This window comes from Apodemus sylvaticus, chromosome 20, assembly GCF_947179515.1.
Source record: "Apodemus sylvaticus chromosome 20, mApoSyl1.1, whole genome shotgun sequence".
Taxonomy (NCBI): Eukaryota; Metazoa; Chordata; class Mammalia; order Rodentia; family Muridae; genus Apodemus; species Apodemus sylvaticus.
The window spans coordinates 57,977,975-57,987,613 of NC_067491.1; the positions used below are offsets into that span (position 1 = coordinate 57,977,975).

A 9,639-nucleotide genomic window follows, 5' to 3' on the forward strand; every position below is an offset into this window, starting at 1 on the left:
CCTCAGAGTCTCTTTTGATGACTTTGTGTTGAAAGTCAATTTTATCGGATATTAAAATGGCTACTCCAGCTTGTTTCCTGAGACCATTTGCTTGTAAAATTGTATTTCAGCCTTTTACTCTAAGGTAGTGCTTGTCTTTGACCCTTAGGTGTGTTTCCTGTAAGCAGCAAAATGTAGGGTCCTGTTTACGTATCCAGTCAGTTAGTCTATGTCTTTTTATTGGGGCATTGAGTCCATTGATGTTAAGAGATATTAAGGAATAGTGATTGTTACTTCTTGTCATTTTTGACGTTATTTTTTAAATTTGATTGGTTAACCTCTTTTGGGTTTGATGAAAGGTTACTATCTTGCTTTTTTCAGGGTGAAGTTTCCCTCCTTGTATTGGTGTTTTCCTCCTATTTTCCTTTGTTGGGCTGGGTTTGTGGATAGATATTGGGTAAACTTGGATTTGTCATGGAATATCTTTGTTTCTCCATCTATGGTGATTGAGAGTGTTGCTGGATATAGTAGTTTTGGCTGGCATTTGTGTTTTCTTAGGGTCTGCCTGAGATCTGCCCAGGATCTTCTAGCCTTCATAGTCTCAGATGAAAAGTCTGCTGTGATTCTGATAGGTCTTCCTTTATATGTTACTTGGCCTTTTTCTCTTACTGCCTTTAATATTCTTTCTTTGTTTAGTACATATGATGTTTTGATTATTATGTGGCAGGAAGTATTTCTGTTATGGTCCAGTCTGTTTGGAGTTCTGTAGGCTTCTTGTATATTCATGGGCATCTCTCTTTTTAGGTTAGGGAAGTTTTCTTCCATAATATTATTGAAGATATTTGCTGGCCCTTTAAGTTGTAAATCTTAACTCTCATCTATGCCTATAATCCTTAGGTTTGGTCTTCTCATTGTGTCCTGGATTTTCTGGATATTTTGGGTTACAAGCTTTTTGCTTTTTGCATTTTCTTTAACTGTTGAGTCCATGGTTTCTATGGTATCTTCAGCATCTGAGATTCTTTCTTCTATCTCTTGTATTCTGTTGTTGATATTTGCATCTATGTCCACCGATTTCTTCCTAAGGTTTTGTATCTCCAAAGTTGTCTCCTTTTGAGTTTTCTTAGTTGTTTCTACTTCTGATTTTAGATCCTGGATGGTTTTGCTCAGCTCCTTCAGTTGCTTGTTTGTGCTTTCCTGTAATTCCTTAAGAGATTTTTTTGTTTCCTCTTTCATGACCTCAGCCTCTTGACCAAAGTACTCCTGTATTTCTTTAAGTGTTTTTTGTGTTTCCTCATTGTTGGCTTTTGTATTCTCCTGGATTTCTTTCAATGATTTTTGTGTTTCCCTTGCAAGGGCTTCTAACTTTTGATCCATTTTCTTCTGAATTTCTTTAAGTATGTCCTTCATGTGTTCCTGTACCAGCATCATGACCAGTGATTTTAAATCCAAATCTTGTTTTACTGGTGTGATGGTGTATCCAGGCCATGCTGGTAAAGGAGAATTGGGTTCAGATATTGCCATATTGCCTTGATTTCTGTTATTGGCGTTGCTGCGCTTGCCTTTTGCCATCTAATTCTCATTGGTGTTAGTTGGTCTTGTCAATGTTGGACTCACCAGTGCAAGCTGCCCCTTCCCAGGTGGCCTCTGGTGAACAGCTTACCTCCTGCACTGCCTGGAGACAGGGTGCTGATGCCCAGGCTGTTCAGATCCCGAAGCAGACACCTGAAGGCTCCAGGTGAGGCCTGCTGGATTCACTGGAGCACACCAACTTCTCCCCGCTGGGGGCCCAGAAGCCCCTCTTGCCTCTTGCAGGACCTGGAGATGTGGTGTTGCCGCCCAGGCTGATCTGGATCCGGAAGCGGAGAGGTCTGAGTGCTCCTGCCAGAGGCCTCTGGACTGGAGCCTAAGCTCTGTGTCACAGGAGCAAGCTGTGCTGTGAGCTCCCAGACTGCCTCTGGGTGCACACCAGGTCTTATGCACTTCCTGGAGACCGAGTGCTGTGGCCCAGGCTGTTCAGATCCCAAAGCAGGCAACTGAAGGCTCCTGTTGGGGCTCCCTGTATTCACCAGAGCACACCGACTTCTCTCCACTGGCCGCCCGGAAGCCCCTCTTGCCTCTTACAGGACCTGGAGCAGAGGTGTTGCCGCCCAGGTTGATCTGGATCCGGAAGCAGAGAGATCTGAGGGCTACTGCCAGAGGCCTCCAGACTCCGGAAGTTTAATTTTTCAATTTCCTTAGATGATATGTGATTTGATGGTGTACCTGATGCCAATTTTATTTTGGTGCATGGTATCTGTCTAGGAAATCATCCATTTCATTTAGATTTTCCAGTTTTGTTGAGTATAGGCTTTTGTACAAAGATATGAATTTTTTTTTTAATTTTTCGGCTTCTGTTGTTATGCCCCTTTTTAATTTCTGATTTTGTTCATTTAGATTCTGTCTCTGGGACCTTTAGTTAGTTTGGCTAGGGGATTTATCTATAATGTTGATTTTTTTAAAGGAACAGCTTTTGGTTTCTTTATTTGTATTATTCTCTTTGTTTCTACTTTTTTGATTTTGGTTCTGAGCTTGACAATTTCTTACCCTCTCCTCCTCTTGGGGGTGTTTGTTTCTTTAGGTTGTGGGGCTTTCAGGTGTGCTGTTAGTGTGTTAGTGTGTTAGTGTGTTAGTGTGTTAGTGTAAGATCTCTCCAGTTTCTTTACTAGGGCCCTATGTGCTATGAATTTTCCTCTTTGCCCTGCTTTCACTGTCTCATAAGTTTGGGTTGTTGTGCCTTCATTTTCATTGATTTCTAAAATGTTTTTCATTTCTTTCTTTACTTCTTCCCTGAAGAAGTTATCATTGAATAGAGAGTTGTTCAATTTCCATAAGTACATGGGTTTTCTGGGAGTTTTGTGTTGTTTTTGAAATCTAGCCTTAATCTGTGATAATCTCATAAAATGCACAGGATTATTTCAATCTTCTTGTACCTGTTTAAGCTTGTTTTGTAACCGATTATATGACTAATTTTAGAAAAGGTAATATAAGGTATGGATAAGAAGGTATATTCTTCTGTTGTAGTGTAAAATGTTCTATATATATTTGTTAGATGCATTTGAGTCATAACCCGTATTAGTGTCACTGTGTCTCTGTTTAGTTTCTGTTTCAATGATCTGTCCTTTGGTGAGAGTGGGGTGTTGAGGTCTTCCACTATTACTGTGTGTGATTCAAGGTGTGTTTTCAGCTTCATTAAAGTCACCCCTTATGAATGTGGACACCCTTATATTTGTGGCACAGATGTTCAGAATGGAGACTTTCTCTTGGTTGATTTTTCCTTTGATTAATATGAAGTGCCATTTGCCATCTCCCTTGAAAATTTTTGGTTGAAAGTCTATTTTATTAGCTATTAGAATAATAACTCCTGCTTGTTTTTTGTGACTGCTTGGAAGAATTGCTTCAAGCCTTTAACTCTGAGGTAATGTTTACCTTTGTCATTGGGGGGTGTGTTTCTTATATGCAGCAAAATGCTAGATCCTGTTTGCATATCCAGTCTGTTAGCATATGTCTGTTTATTGGGGAATTGAGCCTGTTGATATTGAGAAATACTAAGGATGGAATATTTTAGTTCCTGTTATGTTTGTTGTTGTAGGTGGCATTATATGCATGTGATTCTCTCCTTTTGATGATTTTGTTCTGAGATAACTCTTATCTTCTTTTCTCATTGGTGAAGGTACCTTCCTTGTTTTGGAGTTTTCCTTTTAGAATCCAAGTAAACATCAAAGCAATCATCCACCATGATCAAGTAGGCTTCATCACAGGGATGCAGGGATGGTTCAATATACAGAAATCTATCAATGTAATCCACTATATGAAGGAACTCAAAGGAAAAAAACACATTATCACTTCATTAGATGCTGAGAAAGTATTTGACAAAATCCATCACCCCTTCATGATACACGTAATCCACTATATAAAAAACTCAAAGAAAAAAATCACATGACCATTTCATTAGATGTAGAGAAAGTATTAGACAAAATCCAATACCCTTTAAGATAAAAGTCTTGGAAAGATCAGAAATTCAAGGACCATACCTGATAATAGAAAAGCAATACACAGCAAAGCAGTAGCCAACATCAAACTAAATGGAGAGAAACTTGAAGCAATCCCTCTAAAATCAAGAAATAGACAGGGCTGTCCACTCTCTCCCTACCTGTTCAATATAGTTCTCAAAGACCTAGCAAAAGCAATTATACAATAAATGAAGGTAAAAGGCAAACAAATTGGAATGGAAGAAATAAAAATATCACTATTTGTAGATGCTATTTGCCTAAGGGAGTACTACTCAGTTATTAAAAACAATAAATTCATTGAATTCTTAGGCAAATGGATGGAACTAGAAAATATCATCCTGAGTGAGGTAACCCAGTCACAAAAGAACACACATGGCATGCACTCACTCAAAAGTGGATATTAGCCCAGAAGCTTGGAATACCCAAGACAGAATTCATAGACCAAATGAAGCTCAAGAAGAAGGAAGACTTCAGTACTTCTTAGAAGGGGGAACTAAATACCCACAGGTGGAGATACAGAGACAAAATGTGCAGAAGAGACTGAAGGGAAGGCCATCCAGAGACTGCCCCACCTGGGGATCCATCCCTCATACAGTCACTATTGTGGATGTCAGCAAGTGCTTCCTGAAAGGGAGATGATATAGCTGTCTCCTGAGAAGCTCTGTAGGTGCCTGACAAATACAGAAGTGGATACTCACAGCCAACTAATGAACTAAGCACAGGGTCCCCAATGGAGGAGCTAGAAAAATGACCCAGGGAGCTGAAGGATCTTGCAGCATCGTAGGAGGAACAAATATATGAACCAACCAGCACCCCAAAACTCCCAGGGACTAAACCACCAATCAAAGAGTACACATGGAGGGACCCATGGCTCCAGCCACATATGTTGAAGGGAATGGCCCTGTCAGACCTCAATGAGAAGAGAGGCCCTGTGTCCTGTGAAGGCTCCACGCCCCAGTGACGGGGAATGCCAGGATAGGGAAGCGGGTGTGGGTGGGGTAGTAAGCAGGTGGAGGAGGGATGGGATAGGGGTTTTTGGAGGGGAAATGTGGAGAGGGGTTAACATTTGAAATGTGAATAAAGAAAATATCTAATAAAAAAGTGAGTGAAATAAAGAGTAACAAACACATTGAAAGTAAGAGCATTGGTACATCAGAGCAGGAGGAGGGAGCAAGATTAGAAGGAGAATGCAGAGTTTAATATCTTAAATATTAGGCAACTTTGTAAAATAAGAGCAATATGCACAATGCAGAGAGAAAGAGGCAAAAAGAAGAAACTACAGAGAGAGTTGAAGGAGCAGGTAGCACCCTCCTTACCACAGGATAGAACAGATATTTTCTTTCTTTTTTTTTTATGTTTTTCTCTCCTTTTTTGATATTTTTTTATTCGATATATTTTTTATTTACATTTCAAAAGATTTCCCCTTTTCTAGCCCCCCACTCCCCGAAAGTCCCATAAGCCCCCTTCTCTCCCCCTGTCCTCCCACCCACCCCTTCCCACTTGCCCGTTCTGGTTTTGCCCTGTACTGCTTCACTGAGTCTTTCCAGAACAAGGGGCCACTCCTCCTTTCTTCTTGTACCTCATTTGATGTATGGATTATGTTTGGGGTATTCCAGTTTTCTAGGTTAATATCCACTTATTAGTGAGTGCATACCATGAGTCACCTTTTGAGTCTGGGTTACCTCACTTAGTATGATGTTTTCTAGCTCCATTCATTTGCCTAAGAATTTCATGAATTCATTGTTTCTAATGGTTGAATAGTACTCCATTGTGTAGATATACCACATTTTTTGCATACACTTTTCTGTTGAGGGATACCTGGGTTATTTCCAGCATCTGGCAATTATAAATAGGGCTGCTATGAACATAGTAGAACATGTATCCTTATTACATGGTGGGGAGTCTTCTGGGTATATGCCCAGGAGTGGTACAGTAGGATCTTCTGGAAGTGAGGTGCCCAGTTTTCAGAGGAACCGCCAGACTGATTTCCAGAGTGTTTGTACCAATTTGCAACCCCACCAGCAGTGGAGGAGTGTTCCTTTTTCTCCACACCCTCTCCAACACCTGCTGTCTCCTGTATTTTTAATCTTAGCCATTCTGACTGGTGTAAGGTGAAATCTCAGGGTTGTTTTGATTTGCATTTTCCTAATGACTAATGAAGTTGAGCATTTTTTAAGATGCTTCTCTGCCATCCGAAGTTCTTCAGGTGAGAATTCTTTATTTAACTCCGTACCCCATTTTTTAATAGGGTTGTTTGGTTTTCTGGAGTTGGCAAAGGATATCATCAAAAGGACAAATCGGCAACCAACAAATTGGGAAATGATCTTCACCAATCCTACATCAGATAGAGGGCTAATATCCAATATATATAAAGAACTCAAGAAGTTAGACTCCAGAAAACAAAACATCCCTATTTAAAAATGGGGTACAGAGTTAAACAAAGAATTCTCACCTGAAGAACTTCGGATGGCAGAGGTATTTTCTTAATAGCAAGGCAAGCTTAGTCGTACTAAAGAGGACAAAGCGTTCTGTTATGGACTTGGGTTAAATTCATTTAGCAACAAACTTGAAGAAGGTTTTGTTTCTCTATGCAATAAAGATTGGAGCTCATTTTTCATCCAGAATGAATGAGTTCATTCTGCACTGGTGCTTGATCTTTTGCTCCAAATGCATTTGTAAGTATAGATGTGTGTGTGTGTGTGTGTGTGTGTGTGTGTGTGTGTGTGTGTGTGTGTGTTTGTGTGTAAGTAATTATGAGATAAGGATGTAGTTTGGCCCAACTGGTTTTAATGGAGATATATGAATGTGTAAGCACAAATCCATACATAATTTTATGTGAGTTTATCCATGTTTACTTATGTAAAAGATTCTTCTGCAAATTTGACTCTCTTCTTCATGTTCAATAGAATATTATTGCTCCAAATCTCGCAGTAGCCAAACAAGCAAGAGGCATCTGGACATTAGGGGAAGGGTTCTAGCAAGCAATCCCTTACTTAATCCACCGCTGTTTTAAAATGAGGTGCTAAGTGCCAGTCTGATTTGAAGATGCTATAATTTTGGTTGTATGGTTTTGGCTTCTTTAACAAAAGATGTGTCCACAGGTGTGTGGGTTTAGTTCTGGGTCTTTGATTCTATTCAGTTGATTAACCTGACTGTCCGTGTCCGCTATCATGCAATCTATATCACTATTGCTCTGTAGTAGAGCTTGAGGTCAGGGATGGTGATTCTTTCAGAAGTCTTTACTTGTTCAGAATTGTTTCATTCATCCTGGTTTTTTGTTTTTCCATGTGAAACTGAGAATTGCTCTTTCCATGTCAGTAAATTATTGTGTTGCTATTTCGATAGGGATTGCATTGAATCAGTAGATTTCTTTTAGCAATATGCCCATTTTTACTGTATTAAACCTATCAATCCATGAGAATGGGAGACCTTTCCATCCTCTGCTTCCCCAGTATGGCAATTCTTTTTTTTTTTTTTTCATTTTTTTTCAATTTATTTTTTTTTAAATTCTCTTTGCATCCTGACTGCAGCCCCCCCATCTCCTCTTCTAGTTATGATCTTACAAATCCCTCTCCCTCTATATTTCCCTCTACCCTGTGCACAGAGAAGAGGAAGACCCTCTTGTGTACCAACCTAGCCTGGGACATCTAGTCCCATGGAAAGGCAATACCATGGCAATTCTAAAACTTCCTTCTTTCATGATCTACTGTCTGAGAAATCGAAAGTCCCACCTCTGTCTCCCTGTCCAGTCATTTGCTACCAGCAAATTTATTTAGCATTTAGCACAATTTGGGAGGAAGGACAGTGTCTCACACGTAGACATGCAAATTCTCGTATAATTTGGGAACCCCATTAAGATAATATTAGCAATAAACCAAATCTACAACTGTATATTCTTACTTGAAAGTGGATATTAGCCAAAGAGTAAAGAAGAAGGTTGAGGCTTGACTCGGCTGGCATCAGAGGTGAGAGCCTGGGCAGGGCCATGCTGCACCACTTCTGATGGGGTGGAACCCTTCAGGTTCCTGGATGCACTGCCTCATCAGGTGTCCTAGGATCCCGCTGGATGGAGGAGACCGGGCTCGGGGAGGCCAAACTCAACTGGTCCATCCACAGCATGTGGGGCGCAGGCTCTGGAGTCTGAGCTGGAGGCACACACCGAGGAGTGGCCTGACTCGTAGGAGGCGCTGCTGTGGCTGCTGCTGCTGGTCGCTGCCATGGGTACACTCAGCCGTGGCTTCCTCCTCCGGCTCCTGGACATGAGTGGCAATGAGCTCCCAGCGCTGGGACCTGAGCTGCTGACACTGAGTGGCCAGGGCATGATGCTGGCCAGGAACAACCGGCTGGGGGGCCCAGGCTCACCGTCCAAGGGCCTGCCTGGCCCAGTTGCTGCTCTGCTGCAGCCTCCAGATGCTCATCCTCAGTGGCAACCGCTTCCAGGGGCTGCCTGCCTCCCTGCTGGAGTTGCATGTGCTTCAGACCTTCAGCCTGGGCTGGGAGGCAATTAGCTGCAGAGCATCCCGGCAGAGATGGAGAACTTGCAGTGTTTAGAATATTTATACCTTGGTGTAAACGTCATTGAAGAAATCCCACCAGAAGAATTAGCAAATCTGCCTTCTCTGAGTTACTAGGTGCTGTGTGACAAGATCCAAAGTGTGCCTACTCAGCAATCACCATTGCATTCGCTTCGATCCTCAGTTTTCATAACTTGGTGACATACCTGCCTCGAGAGATCCGTAATCTTATTCCCTGGAAAAGTTGAGTTTACAAGGAAACCCGTTGGTTGGTTGTTTTGTTAGAGATTTAACATGACCATACAGCTCTTCTGGAATTAGCCTCAAGGACCATTAAGAATCGAAGTATTTCTTACACACACTATGGACTTCCTGGGAATCTTCATAGATACTTGGGTTCGGCCAACAATTGTCCAAAACCCAAAGTGTGGTGGAGTCTATTTTGACTGTGGTGTCAGACAAATTAAGTTTGTGGGTTTCTGAGGGAAGTACCGTCTTCCCTCATGCACTGCGTGCTCCAGAATGCTCCTCCCACTGCACTCTGCCTCACACAACTCCACATCCGAGAGTGAGTCTGACTCAGAAGATGAAGCCAGTGCACCCAGAATGCAGAAAGTTCTTCATGGTTGGGGAGCAGTGGGTATTGATAAATCACGGAGCAGAAGTGACTTAAAAAGAAACCGGGTCTTGAAGTTGATTGGAGACCTGAGCGTTTTTCGTCTTGAATGTCCATGTAAGACTTTGCCATGGTGTGAAAGAAAGGTTTTGCATTTTATCTTCACATTTGGCAGGAGTGAGTCTGGTCCCGAGTTTAGATTCTTTGAGTGTAATTTATTATCAATGGTAGTTCAAAATTAAACCGATTGACCACAATTTTCATGTAAGTCTTTGAAGAAACACTAACAGCATGGTTCATTCTGAAGAACAGTCATGTTTGCAATCAGGCAGATCAACCTCAGACAGCTGAGTTGATTAAAGAAGTCATCACAGTCCTCTTACCATGGCTGGTTTATGCTGAACACTATACACAAATAAAATGAACCTTCTCCTTGTGTTACCCCTGGACTGTTGAAAGCCTTTCTAAACAACTAACTGGA

The 9,639-nt window shown here is 41.5% G+C and overlaps 1 pseudogene; it reads left to right on the forward strand.

Moving 5' to 3' along the window:
• The first annotated feature begins 8,094 nt into the window (after nucleotides 1-8,094).
• LOC127670630 (leucine-rich repeat-containing protein 58-like) lies at nucleotides 8,095-9,400 on the forward strand (annotated as a pseudogene).
• Nucleotides 9,401-9,639: the final 239 nt, after the last annotated feature.